Genomic DNA, 21,069 nt, shown 5'->3' with positions numbered 1-21,069 from the left:
ACTACAAATAGTCACCACTGATGGTTACTGTACACAATAGTGTCACCACTGATGGTTACTACCCAATAATGACAGCACTGATGGTTACTACACAATAGTGTCACCACTGATCGTCATAACAGAATAGTGTCACCACTAATAGTTGCTACACCAAACTGTCATCACTGATGGTCACTACATAATGGTGTCACTACTGATAGTTACTAAACAATAGTGTCACCACTGACGGTCGCTTCACAATGGTGTCTACACAATAGTGTCACCACTGATAGTAACTACACAATAGTGTCACCACTGATGGTTAATACACAATAGTGTCACCACAGATAGTAACTACACAATAATGTCCACACAGATAGTAACTACACAATAGTGTCAACACAGATGGTTAATACACAATAGTGTCACCACTGATGGTTACTACACAATAGTGTCACCACAGATAGTAACTACACAATAGTGTCACCACTGATGGTTACTACACAATAGTGTCACCACTGACGGTTACTTCACAATAGTGTCACTACTGATGGTTACAACACAATAGTGTCACCACTGATCGTAACTGCACAATAGTGTTACCACTGTTGTGTACTACACAAGTGTCACCACTGTTGGTTACTACACAATAGTGTCACCACTGATGGTCACTACACAATAGTGTCACCACTGTTGGTTACTACACAATAGTGTCACCACTGATGGTTACTACACAGTAGTGTCCAACCTGGTATCACATCTAACACATCTTTTTAAAACATATAAATTTTAATGGTTTTATGTGAGATCCCAAAATACATTTGACACATCGTAACCAGTCAGAAAAACGATCAACGATCATCGGCGAGATTTTGTCAAATTTTGTGTATCCTTGCTTTTAGAAAGAATCCCCGAAATGGCGTTCAAGCATTCTGTATCGTCAGACCCCCAAATATTCAGACACTTTATTAAGTAGGAGCCCGGAGTACTCTGACATCCTGGTAAATCACATTCCGGAATTTTCTAACACATATATAACAGAAAAACATCAACAATAAAAATAAAACACCAATATAAGTTCAAAGTATTTTATTGTTGATTAGTTTAAATCAATTTTTATTTTAATCCAGTAGGTAAGGAACTGACTCTTTACTGTACACGCATTGTGTTCTACTTATCTAAAATGTCGTTCTCCTGGATCACTCCTTGTCCTTCTACGATGCCGTGCTATACCGGCTTTGCCGACAAGATTAGGAAACCACAGCCGTGATCTTGGTAAACTATGAATATTTTACGAAGTATGTATTAAATAAACATTATAATTATATAAATAAAACAATACCCGTTGGTGTTGGGAGGATGAAACTGGATGAATGGAAGGGGTGTGGAGAAGGGGTAGTATAGACATACTAGGTGTCCTGGTTATCGATGATTAAATGTTAAACGTTTAGAACTATAAATAAATGATTGTACAAACCTACAGACTACAGATGACAATATTTTGATCAGTATCGAGACTTTCGTCCTCAAATAGGTGTTCCACAGTTATTTTGTTATACCAGTAATGAGACTGAAGCATTATATTACGTAATTGATCAAAGTTGTTACAGAAAAGCAAGTAATGACTAGAGTCTTCAGAATGATGTCCACAACTGCATGAAGAATTGGGTCGAACACGTGCTTTGTAAAGATCATAATTTAGAGAGCTGCTGCTGTTGCGGAGTTGGCAATGTATCATATTTACTTTTCTAGGCCCGTACTCAAGAAATGATTTAATATTTGTAGGGATAGTAAGATGAGGTAGAAGAGTTTTGAATTGTTTGATAGAATCAGATGACTTAGTTTCGATAGGTAGTGTATTCCAGGAGTCTGAAGTGCTTGGTATTAAGGATGAATTTGTAAGTTGTACCGTTGATTAAGTGGCAAATATACAAAACACACTATACAGAGATAAGGACACAGTATACATGTACAGTATAAGAAATTGGTCACCTCTAAATACACAACATAACTTTATACTGATTTTCATTGCAATCAGACAGAAAAAAGGAAGACAAAGTTTTAACACATTAAAGTGAATTTCATACTAATTTTACACACAGATGTAGTTTACAAAGTGAAGAATGTGGGTGGTGACACCAATACATTTTGCTGACGAACATCATTCATTTAAACGGTATTGTTTTTGTTACATGTAAATATTATTTACAAAGTTTGTTACCATGGTAACTCACTAGAATAACATATATCTGTCTAGTTCTGTTACACACTGTACTGTAGTAGTACTGTCACACACTGTACTGTAGTAGTACTGTTACACACTGTACTGTAGTAGTACTGTAACACACTGTACTGTAGTAGTACTGTAACACACCGTACTGTAGTACTACTGTTACACACCGTACTGTAGTAGTACTGTAACACACCGTACTGTAGTAGTACTGTTACACACTGTACTGTAGTAGTACTGTTACACACTGTACTGTAGTAGTACTGTTACACACTGTACTGTAGTAGTACTGTTACACACCGTACTGTAGTAGTACTGTTACACACCGTACTGTAGTAGTACTGTTACACACCGTACTGTAGTAGTACTGTTACACACCGTACTGTAGTAGTACTGTTACACACTGTACTGTAGTAGTACTGTAACACACTGTACTGTAGTAGTACTGTCACACACTGTACTGTAGTAGTACTGTCACACACTGTACTGTAGTAGTACTGTAACACACTGTACTGTCACACACTGTACTGTAGTAGTACTGTCACACACTGTACTGTAGTAGTACTGTCACACACTGTACTGTAGTAGTACTGTTACACACTGTACTGTAGTAGTACTGTAACACACTGTACTGTAGTAGTACTGTTACACACACTGTACTGTAGTAATACTGTCACACACTGTACTGTAGTAGTACTGTTACACACTGTACTGTAGTAGTACTGTCACACACTGTACTGTAGTAGTACTGTTACACACTGTACTGTAGTAGTACTGTCACACACTGTACTGTAGTAGTACTGTTACACACTGTACTGTAGTAGTACTGTCACACACCGTACTGTAGTAGTACTGTTACACACTGTACTGTAGTAGTACTGTTACACACTGTACTGTAGTAGTACTGTTACACACTGTACTGTAGTAGTACTGTAGTAGTACTGTCACACACCGTACTGTAGTAGTACTGTCACACACCGTACTGTAGTAGTACTGTCACACACCGTACTGTAGTAGTACTGTCACACACCGTACTGTAGTAGTACTGTTACACACTGTACTGTAGTAGTACTGTTACACACTGTACTGTAGTAGTACTGTTACACACTGTAGTGTAGTAGTACTGTTACACACTGTACTGTAGTAGTACTGTTACACACTGTACTGTAGTAGTACTGTTACACACTGTTACACACTGTACTGTAGTAGTACTGTCACACACCGTACTGTAGTAGTACTGTCACACACTGTACTGTAGTAGTACTGTTACACACTGTACTGTAGTAGTTTTACATTACCCCCAAACACTACCCACAGAACATCCTCCCTGTCTATACCTACAGCCACTGTCCACCACTCTGTCTGTGTATATGATCCTGAGGAACTCACCATCTCCACTGAGGAGTAGGACCCTACGGTTGTTAAAGTCCCCTATGATGAGGTTCCCCACACTGTCATACACCACACCCCAGGGGTAAAATGTTACACGTCCTGTTTGTGGTGTTTGTTTATATGTACTGGGGATGTCACCTCTATATACAAACACTTCCTGGAAGTCAGTATCCATGACAACAACACGTCTGTTTCCATCACCACCGTCACTCACATAGTTGAAATCAATCACTGTGACATTGTGAGTTACTGGACACTCTGACATCCTGCGTGGTGTATACACTAATGGTTTCCCAGTCCCTACAGCCATTGTAGTGAGTACCATTTGACCTTGTGTAGTAAATTTACAGATGTGTTTCTTCATCCCCACAATGATATGGTTACTGGCTGTAACACATATACACTGGGGTCTCTCCTTGGTTCTGAATTTGTTTGTAAGTCGTCCTGATACCAGCTCCATGATGTTGTTTTGTCTGTCACAGACCCACAGTGTGTGTGTTGTGGGTGATAGACTGATGTCAGTGATGCCAGTCGTGTGTGTGACCTTCTGTACTACTTCACCCTCCCTGTTAAGGAGAGTTAATGTATTTCTGTAATAACTGGTCCACACCTGACCATCAGTGGTGGGACATATAGACCCAATGTCACATGGAGACTCCCACTCCTTCACCACTTTGGTCTCTGACAGTAGTGCTTTACTTATCACTGCTTTCTTCCCTTTTACTCCTGTTTGTTGTTGTTTAGAGGATTGTCCCTGGTCATGTGATACTGAGATTGACCGATCCTGGTCAGTTGTTTGACCTGAGGTGATAATCGTCCCTACGGCCTGTTGTAGATGATGTTGTGGATTTGTGTTAGGTGTGAAGATGACCGTACCCAGGACAGGTTTGACAGGGAGATGTAATGAGGAATGTATATCTGTGTCATAGATGTCCAGGTGAGAACCACGTTGTAGAGTCACCTTACATTCCTGTAGTTGTTGTTTCAGCTGTCTGTTGTACATCTCCAGTTCTTGTTTGTATTTCTGTATCATCCTGGTGTTGTCCTCTTCCATCTGTTTATACACTGAGAGTGTCTGTGCTGTAAATAGATCGAGTTCATGTTTTAGTTGATCTGTTTGATTTTTTAGTTGGTGTGAAAGTTTCTCAAAATGACTGGTATTGTCTTTGAGTAATGAATCAGCAGAAGTTATATATTCCCTGACTTGCACTAGGTCATTTTGTTCTGTTTTGTTGATAAAGTTTGTAATTTCTTGTTTCTTTTGAGGAGTAATTTCACTGAGTTCACAAACAGGGTGACTTCTGTGAGTTGTTGACAAACATGTAAGGCAGATGAGTTGATCACATTTCTCACAGTAAAGATCCAAGCGCCTCCCTTTGTGGTCACTACAGGTGGACTGGCCTTTAAGACGGAAAGCGGTTTGGCTGATGGGTGTTGCCATGATGAAGATCTGAGAAATCTGAAAGAACAAAAATTACTAGTTATATGAATTTATAGATATTGAAATAACAAGAAACTAACACTCTCACAAAACAACAAAACACCCCAGAGTGATATTGGTACTCACCATTGTTTGATATTAATCTGTTATTCAAAAGTTGGATTGTTCCCTTCTTTTCTCTTCTTGACTCTTTTTAAAATTTGCTTTTAGTTTAAAAATTATTTTAACAAAGGCCTAGTGGCTTTGACGATCACCTGAGATAAGCAATATGGAATATGAAGGTTAAAGGTTGTTATCAAGTGTCATGAAACAAATTGTGACACTGAATATAGTAAGTCAGTGTCAATATATGCATACCATCCAAACTCTCACCATATAGTAATAATTCTTACCAAGTTATTTCCAGTGAGAAATACATCAATGTTATCTCAAAAATGCAATTTTTCTATGAAAATTACAGTAAAGTTTAATAAACCTTCCTCCCCAGGAAGAAATGTGTGACCCATTTTGGTAATTGAAGCATTTTCCATGCTTCCATTCATTTTGATTTGATTTTCATTTTGATACAGACCATTTGATTTCTTTTTGGTGTGCTGGGTGTTGAGAAGATTTTTGACCCCTTTTGGCCCACCCATCAGCCTCTGCGGGTCAGTAAGAATCAATATGGACACACCAGGAAACCTTCATCCTTCACTTACAATTTTAACCAAGTTTGAAATATTTCCAAATGCAATTAAACAAATAATTCTCAAAAATCTAGTTTTTCCTAAACTTGAGTAAATTTCACCTCCTCCTTACGGAGAAATGTGAGACCCTTGGGTCATGAGATTCATAATTTTGGTTCATGTTAGGCCACAATGCTGGATGAAGGTGATCGCAATAGGTCACCATGAGACCTTTCTAAGGTGACCTAAAAATTGTCTAAGGTGACCTTAACATTTTTTCCTCTGATCAGTTCCAAACTTACTGGGGCAGAATTAGGGATAAAAAAAACAGCCTACACATGAAATTTTAGAAATATCTGTTAAGTTCTTCTTAAGAAATTGTAATAACAAACTTTCATTGTCAAAATGCAAGATGGCTACATCTGTTAATAGCCATTTTGTTTCTTCTGATCAAACCCAAAATCAAAAGACAAAAGGACACAACTAGGGACTAAGAGAAACCTACATGAAAAATATCAATCCAGTACTTTTCATGAAATAGACCTGTTCACAGATTATTGACAGACATACAATGGATGGACGACAGACCACTGATGTAGGGCATTCTAAATAACCCACCATCTAATGATGGTATGCTAATGAAAAGTGTAAAAACATTGTAAGTGAGTTTGTGTGACATAATGTAATTGATATATGTATATTCTGGTCCATTTCACAACTTATTCCTGATTGAATTGTTGTAACCTCATATAACAGTCATAATAAGACAATTTTACAAATAACTATCTCTCATCGACTTGAGTTGGACAAACTTTTTCTTTAATGTAGATCAAAGGTCAAAATGTAGATCACAGTAACCTACTTTTCATACAGGACACACTGCCTTACCAAGGTGAACCTTATATCCAAAATATGAAGTTTTAGTTACATATCGTGTAGGCAATATTGCTCAAACACATTCCCAAAATTAATTACTTTCAAAATGTTGCTTAAAATTCTGAAAATAGTAAACACAATATCTATAACCATTCTGTAACACATGTTCATCATCAAACAATTACAGCCTTTGATTGCAGATGTCAATACCAATGTCAGTACAAGTGATTTGTACCTAACAATCAGAATAGGACATAAATGAAAGTGTTTAAAACACAGGACACAGTCCTCAGAACAGGACACAAGTGTTTGTTCCAGTCCTCAGAACAGGACACAAGTGTTTGTTCCAGTCCTCAGAACAGGACATAATTATTTGTTCTAGTCACTAGAACAATAGCATTCAATTAGCCACTGTAAAACCTATTTGCTAATAATATATGGTACACAAAACATTTCATGAATCAAGTGAAATCATTTCTTTACGTTTTGTATAAGAGTTACTTCCCTTGATTGTTCACTAGAAGACAGATATACCTTGTATCTCACAGATCAGTCCATTTAACACATCCACTTACCAAATGTTATGTCCAAACTTTCAACTGGACAAGTGTTTTCTGTTTCTTTAATAATTGCCTCAAAATACCACCATCTTTAACCTAGATTGAAAAGATAACAAAACTTAATACAATTCTACATAGGGGACAAATGAAAATGTTATGATTGCCTGATGTTGTACAGGCATTTTATAGTTTAGCCTCAGACAATTGAATCAGAATTTGTTTGGTAACAGATAAAATGTTGACCAAATATCAATTTCCTGAAACCTTTAAGTTACCGCTCGATATGGAAAATCACAGTAATCAACCAATGTACAGTTACAAAAAAAATATATACTGATATAATAGTCAAACCAATCTGGGGTGTAGTGGAGTCCCTGAATCTTACAATGTAATATCATTATCCATTTAGAAAATGTGGATTTAATGCTAACAGCTGTTGGTCCAATGAAGCCTACATCTCTGTTAAAGTACATTTGTACTTTTGAGGTGTCATGAAATAGACAACCCTGAAACTAACATTTTCATGTGGATTACATTTCTCAAAGTCAAAGTAGTGGGCAACAAGGAGACTAGGACTGTTTCATGTAAAAGTAGAAAATTTAAATGAATGGTTTCTGAAAATTTATAATATGACCAAGCAGGTGTGCTGAAAAAAGCTATTACAGTACTGTTCTTTTGGCCAGGTGTGCTGATGTCAATGATTTGGGTATTTTTTATGTCCTTACAAATTTCTAAATATATCCCTATTTCTGCAAGCTTAGTTTGAACAGGAGTAAAATGGAAAGAACAATATACACCTTGTATAGAAATGAATACAAATATGTAAATTACATTATGGAGTCAAAATGCCAAGAGGGTAACCATCCAGTGCTACATGTATGTTTAGTGATAAATTAAAGTATACCAAGTTTTAAAAAGATTGCTTGAAAACTGAGAGATTAAAAGGCTAAAACGAAAAAAAGGCAATATCTTTTTTTAAAATAATATTGAATCAAAGTGCTGTTCATGAAAATAAATTTCATGTAAATTACCTTTGTTTTTTTAATGGTTTGAAAATCTGGAGTGGTAATCCAGTGGAGTTTAGAGTTTGTTCAACCAGGCCTTGGGAAATTTTCAAAGTGATCAAGCGACTGTTTAAACTATAGTAAAGTGACCTGTACTCTCTCCTTCTACACACTAACCCCTTCTTCAAAAAGACTTCAACCCCAAGACAACAACCACCCATGTTCGATATCTCAAAGCACCTCATTCTCTTATAGCTACACTCCACTGCTCGATTAAAGGGAAATTCTCAATTGCTGAGGCTAGCAAGGTTCGGGACAGGACCTATACTCTCAACTTCTATAGAACAAGATTTGTGGAGAACCCATGATGTAACAAATATATAAGTTTGGGTATATATAAATCTCAATTGATTACCTGAAATTGGAGTTTTTAGTTTTTAATTACACACTGTAAAATGGATTGTGATAAATAGTTAATCTGGGTGCAGAATCAGCCAAAAGTTGTTTTTTGTTAGAGTTACCTCCCTTCTATGATCATACAAATTTGTTATTTTAATTCATGTAAAAATATCATTGTTCAAACTAAGTATACTTTGCAAGATACCTATCGATTTAGAATGAAATATTTTGACTATATGCTAATTTAGGGACCAGATGAACAATTGAAGTGCATAATTATAATAGATAATATAATATCTGTGAGGTGATAGCACAGAAATGCAGATGAAAATAAATGATTAAATACAAAAATAGAGTTTCATCAATATGGGATGACTTCTACTTATCTGCTTTGTCTTTCATTCCTACTATTCAGTGTTCAGTATAAAATACTGTTCTGATTTTCTAATATTTTGTCCTTTTCATTCACGGTACATCAGACTTTGTGGACCGACATCATGGACGTAGACTCACTTTTGTTCTCCGATGAGTTAGACTTCTACCCCTCCCATATACTTGCATTTTGAAAATGAGGGTACAGAACTAACAATGTCGTCATGAGAGTGTCACGAGGAACCTGGTTATTCAAGGGGAACTCTTGCTTAACTATTAAACCACGGACTACAGAAAACAAAGTCCGTAGTTTTACCTGATTTTTTTCTCTCGGTGTCATCATTTATAAACGATTTTAAAAAGGAGTAATGTCAATTTGCATCATAAATATCAATCGCACCATTCTGCACTGGAATCTTCCTCTTCCATTCCGCTGTCGTCTGCACTGACGTTCCCTTCACCGTCGTCGAAACGCTTGAAAGTTAGTAACCTGATGTAGGGGAAGTAACTCTGATAATATCACGACCTATTTCTTGCTGCATGTTTTGGTAAAAATTGATTTGTTTTGTTTTTAAAGCTTTTATACTTTTACAATAAACAGTCTTGCTTCCCCGAGAAAAATGTTTTCGTGTTATACCCATTACAGTATAGCAGAATAATTTCTGACTTGCTTGATGGTTTAACATTAATGAATTTACACATGTACAAGACCTTCCTAAATTTGTTGATGTTGAAAATAAAGAGTAAAAAAGAAAGAAAGATGAGCAAAAATTATGGGAGGGAACGGGAGGTGAAGAAATGAAATATATGAGAATAAATGTTGAGTAAAATGTCCATACACGAAAATACAGGAATAAACACAGGACAGTTTTCTAGAAACAGATTAATGTATACCTCCCTGTATTGGCCCATCCCCTACCTCAGCTACTGCCAGCTTTTTCTATCTAAAATATATATTGCCGTTTTGTATCAATAACATGTATGTGCTCAAGCGCTACCATCCCATACACTAAAATAGTTAAATTGACATGCATAATCTACTGGGGGTAGAATGTCTAGTTTAGATCAATTCTGAATTACCCAGTACGCGGTGCATTAATCTGATGGCAGTGATCTTATATATTCTATGGCCGTTAGATAACCCAGCAAAACAATTTGATACTAATTCTGTCTCAAAATCTTAGACATGTTTTCTTGTCATATCAATTCCCTTTAGCTGTCTCTGACAACTTTTTATCTATTTAGTGCGAGTTTCAAGACTTTCGTTAAGGTGAAAGAAAAAAAAATGAAGTATGATTAAGTTTACAGGTAACACGTTTTAAATTGCTTTCAAATTACCTGGTTAATATACAGACCAAGGATCAAAATATCGAACCAGTATCTACAGGCATTTGCAAATAACCTGTACATATAAGTCATGGGTCTTGAGTCCAAATTCTAATATTCTTCCGAAATTACCATAACTGTCACCCCATTTTAAAGAAACTAAAAACCAACATAAAATGCTAGGGATTTGACTTCTTAGTTTAAAATCTAACTGAAGTCATTTTCACGGGCAGTTGACAAGGGATAAATCACACATTGTGATGTAAAGTACTTTTTGTGTTAAAGAATTTATTATTAACTGAATAAAAATATCAACAACAACTTCATAAATAATATTTCTCCCTACCACAACAGCTGTTATACTTGTGTCTTTATAGGTAAGTATAGATAGGTATGTGTGTAATTAGTAATTAGACACACCTGTACTGTAGTAAGAACACATGTGTATGAGGTAACAAGACATACGTGCGCTGTAATTAAATATACCCTCGTATTGAATTTTAAAAAAAATTGCATTCCACCTCACTATACCTCAGTACACAACTGTTCTGGGTCACCTGTTGTTAAAACATGTTACTTCATAACCCTATCCAACACTCGCCGTTCACCCGACCTCAATCCACACAATCTCAGGGCCGTCTGTTGTATCACATCTTACCGTGACACGCCACCCCACCCTGCCTTACCTCACCTGAATATTATAACTTATCTGGATGTTTACGGAGATGAGTTATGAGGAAGGCAATAAAATTACTCAATTGTTTGTCTACACAAACACACATACATGGAAAGCATCAAACACAAACACTACAAAGATAATCTATACGCACAACAAACATTTATACACACCATAAAAACATCCATATACACACCATAACAAACATCCATATACACACCATAACAAAGATCCACAAACACCATCAGAAACATCAATACACATCATAACAAACATCCATACACTCCATTACAAACATCCATACACACCATAACAAACATCTATACACACCATAATAAAAACCCAGACAAACATCCATATACACACCATAACAAACATCCATACGTACAATAACAAACACCCATACACACAATAACAAACATCCATACGCACAATAACAAACATCCACACATACCATAACAGATATTCATATACACGATAACAAACATCCATACACACAATAACAAACATCAATACACATCATAACAAACATCCATACACATCATAACAAACATCCATCCACACCATAACAAACATCCGTACACACCATAACAAACACCTATACACAAAATAACAAACATCCACACATACCATAACAAACATCCTCACACACCATAACATACATCCATACACACAATAGCAAACATCCATAAACACAATAACAAACATCCATACACACCATAACAAACATCCATACACACCATAAGATACATCCATACACACCATAACATACATCCATATACACCATAACGAACATCAATACACACAATAACATACATCAGTACACACCATAACAAACATCCATACACACCATAACAAACATCCATATACACAATAGCAAACGTTTATACACACAATAACAAACATCCATACACACCATAACAAACACACATACAAACAATAACAAACACCAATAAACACCATAACAAAAATCCATACACACCATAACAAACATCACACCATAACTAACATCCATACACACCATAACTAACATCCATACACACCATAGCAAACATCAATACACACAATAACAAACATCCATACACACCGCAACAACCACCCATAAACACAATAACAAACATCCACACACACCATAACAAACATCCACACACACAATAACAAACATCCATACATACCATAACAAACATCCATACACACCATAACAAACATCCATACACACCATAACAAACACCCAGACAAACATCCATACACACAATAACAAACATCCACACACACCATAACAAACATCCTCACACACAATAACAAACATCCATACACACAAAAACAAACATCCATACACACAATAACAAACATCCATACACACCATAACAAACACACATACAAACAATAACAAACACCAATACACACCATATTAAACATCCATACACACCATAACAAACACCCAGACAAACATCCATACACACAATAACAAACATCCACACACACCATAACAAACATCCTCACACACAATAACAAACATCCATACACACAATAACAAACATCCACACACACCATAACAAACATCCTCACACACAATAACAAACATCCATACACACAATAACAAACATCCATACACATCATAACAAACATCCATATACACTATAACATTCACCCATACACATAACAGACATCCATACACACACTAACTAACATTCATACACACCATAACAGACATCCATACACACCATAATAAACATCAATACACATCTTAACAACGTTCCATACACACCATAAGAAACATCCATACACACCGTAACAAACATCCATACACACCATAATAAACATCCATTCACACCATAACAACGTTCCATACACACCATAACAAACATCCATATACACCATAATAAACGTCCATACACAAAACGATGATGCATACACTCTATATACCTTTGTATTGGGTAAATCGTCAATCCTGCAATCCACCCCAATATACCTCGCTCCAAAACTGTTCTTGGTCATCTGAACTTAAAAGTATATTACCTCCACCCTACTTTTCCCGAAACATTCTCAAGGGCCGTCTATTTTATCTCGTGCATCTTACACACACAACCGCGCCCTACCTTACCTCACCCGAATATATTATCTCTTACCTGGATGTTTACGGTGGTGAGGTATGAGGAAGCTAACTCTGCTACTCAACACTTCTGTTTGTCTAAACAAACACACATACAAATGTCTTATTGCTGTGAACCAAGTTATTTTTCTTCTCCTTATATTATAGTTGTATCACGGAATATACAGACCAATCCCTGATTGTCATTGCTGATCTACATGTACGGGCTAATAAACATATTATATAAGTTCCTTGTTGTTATTGTTGCTAATAGTGACGATCAGGTAGGTAGATTGTACATGTGATCTGTCAAGGTTATTTTTAAAGTTCTGCAGTTTGATTGTCACGTAGTGTCATTTCATTATTGTGTTAAAGCTAGGTAGTTATACCTCTTTCTCACTAGACATGGAGCTCAACCCTGAATTATTGCAATATCAAAAATTCACTTTCCAATTTCCTTCACATTTTGAAAGATCCACATCTCATTACTTAAAATGTTCCATATTTGCAATTTCGCTTTCTGTGCTTACAGACTTAGAATAAATTTAATTATCGAGTTTCAACAATCTAAAGAGGGTCCATACACACCGTAACAAACTTCAATAAACACCATAACAAACATCCATACATACAATAACAAACACCCATACATACCATAACAAACACCCAGACAAACATCCATATACACAATAACAAACATTCACACACACCATAACAAACATCCATACATACAATAACAAACACCAATACACACCATATCAAACACCCAGACAAACATCCACACACACCATCACAAACATCCACACACACAATAACACACATCCACACACATCCACACACATCATAACAAACATCCATACACACCATAACAAACATCCATACACACCATAACAAACATCCATACACACCATAACAAACATCCATACACATATACAAACACCCATACACACAATAACAAACGCTCATACACACCATAACAAACATCCATACACACCATAACAAACATCCATACACACCATAACAAACATCAATACACACCATAACAAACATCCATACACACCATAATAACACACCATAATCAACATTCATTCACACCATAACAACGTTCCATACACACCATAACAAACATCCATATACACCATAATAAACGTCCATACACAAAACGATGATGCATACACTCTATATACCTTTGTATTGGGTAAATCGTCAATCCTGCATTCCACCCCAATATACCTCGCTCCAAAACTGTTCTTGGTCATCTGAACTTAAAAGTATATTACCTCCACCCTACTTTTCCCGAAACATTCTCAAGGGCCGTCTATTTTATCTCGTGCATCTTACACACACAACCGCGCCCTACCTTACCTCACCCGAATATATTATCTCTTACCTGGATGTTTACGGTGGTGAGGTATGAGGAAGCTAACTCTGCTACTCAACACTTCTGTTTGTCTAAACAAACACACATACAAATGTCTTATTGCTGTGAACCAAGTTATTTTTCTTCTCCTTATATCATAGTTGTATCACGGAATATACAGACCAATCCCTGATTGTCATTGCTGATCTACATGTACGGGCTAATAAACATATTATATAAGTTCCTTGTTGTTATTGTTGCTAATAGTGACGATCAGGTAGGTAGATTGTACATGTGATCTGTCAAGGTAATTTTTAAAGTTCTGCAGTTTGATTGTCACGTAGTGTCATTTCATTATTGTGTTAAAGCTAGGTAGTTTTACCTCTTTCTCACTAGATATGGAGCTCAACCCTGAATTACTGCAATATCAAAAATTCACTTTCCAATTTCCTTCACATTTTAAAAGATCCACATCTCATTACTTAAAATGTTCCATATTTGCAATTTCGCTTTCTGTGCTTACAGATTTATAGTAAATTTAATTATCGAGTTTCTACAATCTAAAGAGGGTCCATACACACCATAACAAACTTCAATAAACACCATAACAAACATCCATACACACCAAAACAAACATCAATACACACCAAAACAAACACTACAACAAACATCTATACACACCACAACAAACATCCATACATGCAATAACTAACACCCATACACACCATAACAAACATCTATACACAACACAATAAACATCTATACACAACACAATAAACATCCATACACACCACAACAAACATCTATACACAACACAATAAACATCCATACACACCACAACAAACATCTATACACAACACAATAAACATCCATACACACCATAACAAACATCTATACACAACACAATAAACACCCATACACACCACAACAAACATCTATACACAACACAATAAACATCCATACACACCATAACAAACATCTATACACAAAATAACAAACACCCATATACACTAACAAACACCCATATACACTATAAGCAACGATCCATACACACCACAACAAACATCCATACACACCATAACAAACATCCATACACACCATAACAAACACAAATACACACCATAACAAACATCTATACACACCATAGCAAACATCCATACACACCATAACAAACATCCATACACACCATAACAAACACAAATACACACCATAACAAACACAAATACACACCATAACAAACATCTATACACACCATAACAAACATCCATACACACCATAACAAACATCTATACACACCATAACAAACATCCATACACACCATAACAAACATCTATACACACCATAACAAACATCCATACACACCATAACAAACATCCATACACACCATAACAAACATCTATACACACCATAACAAACATCTATACACACCATAGCAAACATCTATACACACCATAGCAAACATCCATACACACCATAACAAACATCCATACACACCATAACAAACATCTATACACACCATAACAAACATCCATACACACCATAACAAACATCTATACACACCATAACAAACATCAATAAACACCATAACAAACATCTATACACACCAAAACATCCATACACACCATAACAAACATGCACACACACACATAACAATAACAAACATCAATACACACCATAACAAACACAATACATATACACCATAACACCTTTAAAATAAACCATAACATACATCCATCTATACACACCATAACAAACATCCATACACACCATAACAAACATACATACACACCATAACAAACATCCATACACACCATAACAAACATCCATACACACCATAACAAACATCCATACACACCATAACAAACATCCATACACACCATAACAAACATCCATACACACCATAACAAACATCCATACACACCATAATAAACATCCATTCACACCATAACAAACATCCATACACACCATAACAAACATCCCTACACACCATAACAAACACACATATACACCATAACAAACATCCATACACACCATAACAAACATCTATACACACCATAACAAACATCCATACACACCATAACAAACATCCATACACACCATAACAAACATCCATACACACCATAACAAACATCAAACATCCATACACACAATAACAAACATCCGTACACACAATAACAAACATCAATACACACAATAACAAACATCCGTACACACCATAACAAACATCAATACACACCATAACAAACATCCATACACACCATAACAAACATCCATACACACCATACAAACATCCACACACCACAACAAACATAACACAACAACAACGATCCATACACACCATAACAAACATCCATACACACCATAACAAACATCCATACACACCATACAACACCCATACACACCACCATAACAAACATCCATACACACCATAACAAACATCCATACACACCATAACAAACACCCATACACACCACAACAACGATCCATACACACCATAACAAACACCCATACACACCATAACAAACATCCATACACACCATAACAAACATCCATACACATATACAAACACCCATACACACAATAACAAACGCTCATACACACCATAACAAACATCCATACACACCATAACAAACATCCATCCATACACACCATAACACACATCTATAACACCATAACAAACATCCACACACACCATAACAAACATCCACATATACCATAACAAACATCAATACACCATACACACCATTTACACCATACCAAACACCCATACACACCACAACAACGATCCATACACACCATAACAAACACCCATACACACCACAACAAACACCCATACACACCACAACAACGATCCATACACACCATAACAAACATCCATACACACCATAACAAACATCCATACACACCATACCAAACATCCATACACACCATAACAAACATCCATACACACATAGCACACCATACACACAATAACAAACGCTCCATAACAAACATCCATACACACCACAACAAACATCCATACACACCATAACAAACATCCATACACACCATAACAAACATCCATACACACCACAACAACGATCCATACACACCACAACAACGATCCATACACACCATAACAAACACCCATACACACCACAACAACGATCCATACACACCACAACAACGATCCATACACACCACAACAACGATCCATACACACCATAACAAACATCCATACACTCTATAACAAACATCCATACACCCCATAACAAACATCCATACACACCACAACAACGATCCATACACACCACAACAACGATCCATACACACCATAACAAACATCCATTCACACCATAACAAACACCCATTTACACCATACCAAACACCCATACACACCACAACAACGATCCATACACACCATAACAAACACCCATACACACCATAACAAACACCCATTTACACCATAACAAACACCCATACACACCACAACAAACACCCATACACACCACAACAACGATCCATACACACCATAACAAACACCCATACACACCACAACAACAATCCATACACACCACAACAACGATCCATACACACCACAACAAAGATCCATACACTAACTGGTTTCAAATTTGTGATATTTATTTCCGGATTGAAAGTTTCGCTGATATGATGGTTATAAGTGTAATTAAGAATAACGTTGTGAAAACAGGGTAGAAGTTTATGTCACAGAGATCATCATCACTCTGGCCAGTTTATTAACTTCACTTTTTATTCTCTTTACTTTTCTATAGTGAATAAAACTTGGAATTTCCGATTTTTGCCCCAGAAAGTTTTATCGGTAGTATATGGGCGTATTGAAGAGTACCATACAGTATCAGATAGGATTTGCTGTGAGAACGAAGTATTCTCTCAGGGCACTCCAAACATAACCTGTTTTTCTGTAAATCAGAGATATGTTTTTGTATGTTTGTTTGTTTTTGTTGTATGATTTTTTTTTTTTGCGAATTTGACATTTTTTTTCTATTTCTCCTTTTTATAAACGATCTGATCTGACTTAAGAAATGTGTACGGGGAAATGATCACAAATTGTAAAATAGTAATGGTGCTTCAGTGGAGTAAGACGTCGGAGGGAATACATAATTCTGCTATGTCTACATTTTATTTAAATAATAGTATAACATATTCAATGCCTAGATTTCATTTAAATACTATTAACAGTCTAAAACATCAATCCGTCCAATATATGTTTACCGGTTACGACCAAACTGAGCGATTCGCTTGTTTCTCTGGGTTAATAGTTTGATAAACAGCCGGTGCTGACGAGGTAGCTGGTGATTATCGCGCTGAACACATATCGGAAGGCCCATCGTATGCTACCCAGACCTAATTGGGTTAACGTCTTGTCCCAGGATACATCGACAACACCAGGCGACTCGTTATCGTTGTTTGTGATAAATACAAAATCAACCCAGGATGGGATCGACCTACACTCCACGGAATGTATCGTGAAAAATACACACATCTCCCAAGGGTATGGACCGTACTACACACCTCGGCTTATAACTTGAGAAACACACACACCTCCCACGGGTAGGGACCGTACTACACACCTCGGATTATAACCTGAGGAACACGCACATCTCCCACGGGTAGGGACCGTATTACACACCTCGGATTACAACCTGAGATTATAAGGTATGATGATCAACATACAGAGATGTCCCGGTCTCAACATTATGGAAATCCAGTTTTAATCCACATAAAAACATAACACCTTATAGCGACATAAAATGTCAGTGAAAGATTCGTTTTAATGATCGCAGAATATCTGTATTAAAATATACGGTCGATAATGACAAGATGGAGTGTTTTTACAGTGTCATATTAACATAAATTTGTGTAGCTGCATATCAATTAATCTATTTATGTTCTGAAATTACATCATAATTGTGTACCGCTGGAAATACGGTTGTTATGCTTCTTCATGCATCTTACAGATAATTCGAACAAGGCGGCTATATTTAACAGGTGTTTTTACTCTGAACTGCCATCATTTCAAAGTGAGTTGTTAAGTGTCGTAATTTTACACATTTGAAATACACAGAATTTTTTATATATTCTAAGCGTGCGTTAAAATCACATCTTTAGCGCTATATGTGTAAGATTTTTGAGGCAATGTACATGTCAAAGACTCTCCCGGAAGATTTTCTGTCTACATCTCATAAGGGTGATAAAATCTGTTTCTCTTGCACAAAAGTTTTGCATTTTTGTGCTGTCCATATTATTTTGTTTATTAATAATTGTCGCCCATAAATGATATTAGATTTCCAATTTACCTTTAAACATATGATTTTTGTTCTTCATGCATTTACTAGATAATTTTAAAAATACAGTATATTTAACAGGTGTCTTTACTCTCTGCCATCATTTCAAAGTGAGTTGTTAAGTGTCGTAATTTTATACATTTGAAATACACAGAATTTTTTATATATTCTAAGCGTGCGTTAAAATCACATCTTTAGCGCTATATGTGTAAGATTTTTGAGGCAATGTACTTGTCAAAGACTCTCCCTGAAGATTTTCTGTCTACATCTCATAAGGGTGATAAAATCTGTTTCTCTTGCACAAAAGTTTTGCATTTTTGTGCTGTCCACTCATTATTTTGTTTATTAATAATTGTCGCCCATAAATGATATTAGATTTCCAATTTACCTTTAAACACTCATGATTTTTGTTTAACATGATTGACTACGCAATTTTAAAATTATACAGTGATTCATAGTAAGACACGAGTCGATCTCTCTGTCATCAATTCATCATATTTCCAGTCGGTGTTTAAAATACCCAGCACATTTAAATGTAGGTTCAAAACTATGGATAATAAAAATCAAAATAATGTAAGATATAATAAGATAGGACAGGATAAGATAGGATAAGGATAGGATAAGATAGGATAGATAGGACAGGATAAGATAGGATAAGATAGGATAAGAAGATAGGATAGGATAAGATAGGATATAGGATAAGATAAGGATAAGATAGATAAGATAGGATAGGATAAGATAGATATAGATAAGATAAGATAAGATAAGGATAGGATAAGATAGGATAGGATAAGATAGGATAGATAGGATAAGATAGATAAGGATAAGATAGGATAAGATAGGATAAGATAGGATAGGATAAGATAGGATAAGATAGGATAGGATAAGATAGGATGAGATAGGATAGATAGAGGATAGGAGATAGGATAGGATAAGATAGATAGAGAGATAAGATAGATAAGATAGGATAAGATAAGATAGGATAGGATAAGATAGATAAGATAGGATAAGATAAGATAGGATAAGATAGGATAAGATAAGATAAGATAGATAAGATAAGATAGATAGATAGGAGAAGATAGGATAAGATAGGATAGGAGAGATAGGATAGATAGGATAAGATAGGATAGGATAGATAGGATAAGACAAGAGATAAGATAGGATAAGATAGGATAGATAAGATAGGATAAGATAGGATAAGATAGGATAAGATAGGAGATAAGATAGGATAAGATAGGATAAGATAGGATAGATAAGATAGGATAGGATAGGATAGGATAGGATAAGATAAGATAAAGATAGGATAGGATAGGATAAGATAGGATAAGATAAGATAAGATAGGATAAGATAAGATAGATAAGATAAGATAGGATAGGATAAGATAGGATAA

The 21,069-nt window shown here is 35.8% G+C and overlaps 1 pseudogene; it reads right to left on the bottom strand.

The window, feature by feature from the left end:
- Positions 1 to 1,158: 1,158 nt before the first annotated feature.
- On the bottom strand, positions 1,159 to 5,042 carry LOC132563894 (uncharacterized; annotated as a pseudogene).
- Between the last annotated feature and the right edge of the window lie 16,027 nt (positions 5,043 to 21,069).

Source organism: Ylistrum balloti, unplaced genomic scaffold (assembly GCF_031769215.1).
Source record: "Ylistrum balloti isolate Yb309-2 unplaced genomic scaffold, AGI_CSIRO_Ybal_v1 Utg371900, whole genome shotgun sequence".
NCBI lineage: Eukaryota > Metazoa > Mollusca > Bivalvia > Pectinida > Pectinidae > Ylistrum > Ylistrum balloti.
This window is presented reverse-complemented; position numbering and strand designations above follow the sequence as displayed.